The following is a 3330-nucleotide window of genomic DNA, read 5'->3' as shown; positions in this document are numbered from 1 at the left end:
TAACCATTCTCCACCAACAATGCCAACAACGGCTTCTCCCTCCCGGTGTTTAGGAAAACAAAGACAGAAACTCGGCAAAGCCACCTCCCTGCGGTGGTGCCTGGAAGGTGTGTCCGCAGCCCCTACCCCTGCTCCCTTCACCCTGCGGCTCTCAGGTACAGCCCTTGCGGTTTTCTGCCCTCCCACGGCCCGCGACCCCTTCACTGCCGCGGGGCCTTCTTCATTCTCCGTTTGCTGCCTGGGCCCGACCCCCCCAGCTAGACTGGGAGCTCCCTGAGAGAATGCTGTGTGTCTTTCCCCAGCACAGCACCCAGTGTAGTAGGTGCTCAATAAACCTGGGACGCGCGGACCGCACAACGGACGTCTCCACATAGGGTTCCCAGAGGCCTTCAAGCCAGTGAAGCCCTCTATCCTCCACTGCCACTCTGGTTTTCCAGCTGCACCTCATGGGGGGGGGGTGTCCAGCCAGATACCCCTGATTTCCTCGGCTCCCTTCCTCTCACCCCAGACTCCTCAGTTGGGGCACCAAATCCTTTTATTTCTACATCAGGTCGGCCCCATCCCTCCGCCTTCCCCTTCCTTGGACCTTTGGCAAGTGTGCCTTCCCACACCTTGCAGCCCGCAGGCTTCCCTCGAGTCACCTGGGGTTTTACAAGCCTCTTGGGGCTCCTGCTGCCTTGACCAGCCTTCCCAGCTGCTCAGAGCCCCTCACCATCCTGGGAGGAGAGATGCTGTGCCCACATTATCCCTCCAGTGATGCTGGTGGGCTGGGGGAGGGAACATGGCCTCCACTGACCCTCCTCTCCTGGGGGACATCTCCAAGATCCATAGATGGGTTGGGGGGGAAGACCTTATGGTGCCCAACTAACACAGCATTAAGCCCTCTCCCAGTTGCTCTCTATCCATACTGAAAGATCCAGGCTCCTTTGAGGGCAGGCAGGAGGGCAAGAAGCCCTGTGGAGGGCCAACAAGGACCTGCTCCCCTTAGGAGAACACCTCTTTGTGCCACCTGCTGCCCCCATCAACTGACAGTCACAGTCTAGAGGTTCGAGTCTTTTTAGCTAGAAAATTCCATGAAGTTTTGGTTATCAAATCATCTTTCCTCTTCCTGTTGTCCTTATTTTGTTATTATTTGTACATTCACCCAGGCATGAAACTTCTGAGTAAATATGTAAAGTTTGTTAAAAATTTGAAGCCATGTGAGAAAAAAAAATCAAACTTCTTCATTGGTATGGTAAAAGCAGTAGTAATTGTAGGATAAAATGGACAGATATTCACATTTTATTTGATTAGCAGTTTTTAAAAATAGATTTAGAGTCATTTACTAGTTTGACATAAAATGTATTGACCCTGATACAATTTTTTTTTTTTAAACCAAATTATTTTGGTTGGTCACTTTAGCAATGCAGAAGCCTGGGAAAAACACAAATAATGTGTGGATAAAATTTATTTTTCTACAAATTTTTGGCTAATGAAACAAAAAAAGTTTTTGGAATTCTTTGACAACACTGGGGTTTTTTCCACTTTGGTTTTTTCCACTTCTACCTGGAGGTCACCCCCTCGCTCTTGTCTAATTAGTCATTTTGACTTGTCAATCGTTCCTTCAGAATCACTCTCCAGTTAGTCCTCTTCTCATCCCCAGTAATGTGGAGCAGCGGTCCACCCCCATATTACAGTCTATATGATCTTTCTTATTTAGGGAAAAAAAAAAGATTCTCAAAACAGGCTCCCATGACACTGGTGTCCCTGAGCTTGCTGAGGCACTAGAGAACCAAATAATGGTGGTCTTTTCTCAGTCTGCAGGGGAAATGGACCTATTGCATGGAGTGTTTTCAATTAAAACACTTTCCCCCCTTGGCTAAAAATCACTACCACCACAACAGAACAACTTTGTGTATGCTCTCACTTGTACTAGAAGAGACTAGCAGAAAGCAAAATTTAAAAATCAAGTATATATCTGATTTTAACAGAGAAGCTCAGAAATGGTCTGCCATGCTGGTCTAGGGGAACAAACCCTTTTTTGGGGGGACTGAGATTCCCCGGTGGGCCTGATTTTGGGGGGCCCTTGGAAATGCACAATGACCCTTGGCCAAGCCAGTCAGAATATTCCTGACCATTGTGACTGGTTTGGGGATGGCGATGTGCCCTCAGACTTTGGTGCTGCCTTTGGAGAAGAAGGCTGGGTCTTCCCTTTGGGGTGTTGGGGCTGCTGGTAACATAAAGGAAGCTCACTGCCAGGGGAGAGGGAGGCCACCAAGTATGGAGAGAGGGCTCTGATGACATCTGAGTGAGCTGGTAAGCCCAGCTTGAAGCTGGTACCACCCTAGACTCTTTTTATAGCAACTAAGCCATTCCCTCTCTTTTCTTTTCTTTTCCTTTTCTTTTTTTTTTAAGATTTTATTTATTTGACACAGAGACAGCCAGTGAGAGAGAGACAAGCAGGGGGAGTGGGAGAGGAAGAAGCAGGCTCCCAGCAGAGAAGCCTGATATGGGGCTCGATCCCAGGACTCCGGGATCACTCCCTGAGCCGAAGGCAGATGCTTAATGACTGAGCCACCCAGGCGCTCCTAAGCCATTCCCTTTCTATCATGGGCTGGCAGTGGGGCATATCGTCATGTTTCCTTTGGGCATAACTGTTTCCTAGACTGTGTCATAGAAGTTCTCTGTGCTCCTGCGCGAGCTCTGTGACACTCAGCAGCTCTACCTGAGACCCTCTGCTCCAAGTCACTTCCCATCAATCAGCCGGGATTCCCTAATTCTGAGGCTCCTGCTCTGCCAAGCATGCCCTCAGCTTTCAGGAGTCCAATGGCCCTACTGTGGGCTCCAGGTGGCGACAGGGCCCCTTCCCAGCCCCAGGCTTGCTGGCCTCATCCCCTCCAGGAGCCCTTCCACATATACTGTCCCCCCCATCTCCCTGACAATTGTGAGGGTAATCCCCAAATCCTGGTGGTTTCCCAGGAATTAAAAGCCCAGGAGCTCCCTCAAGGTTCAAATCTGGCCCTGCAGGACTGAGGCCTGAACTCTGGGGAAAGGGGTGGTGAGGAAGGGGATGCTTCTGCCACCCCCTTTCTCCCAATTCCCTGGGCCCCTCCCATGCACTTTTGCCTTGGTTTGTACATAACTAATTGAGCACACAGAACCTCCAAACCCAAGACCACCTTCCCCACCATCTGTGGAGGCTGCCTCCTCCCAGCCGGGCCTTCTCTCCATCTTCCCAGCGGGGCACTTCCCTTGTCCGGAGGCCCCTGTCTTGAGAGCGGGACAGAAAGCAGGGTCTCTGTAGAAGCCGGGAGGCCCCAGCCAGCACCCCCCCCCCCCCCGCCCCAAAAG

This window comes from Ursus maritimus, unplaced genomic scaffold (genome assembly GCF_017311325.1).
Source record: "Ursus maritimus isolate PB19 unplaced genomic scaffold, ASM1731132v1 scaffold_22, whole genome shotgun sequence".
Classification (NCBI taxonomy): Eukaryota; Metazoa; Chordata; class Mammalia; order Carnivora; family Ursidae; genus Ursus; species Ursus maritimus.
This window is presented reverse-complemented; position numbering follows the sequence as displayed.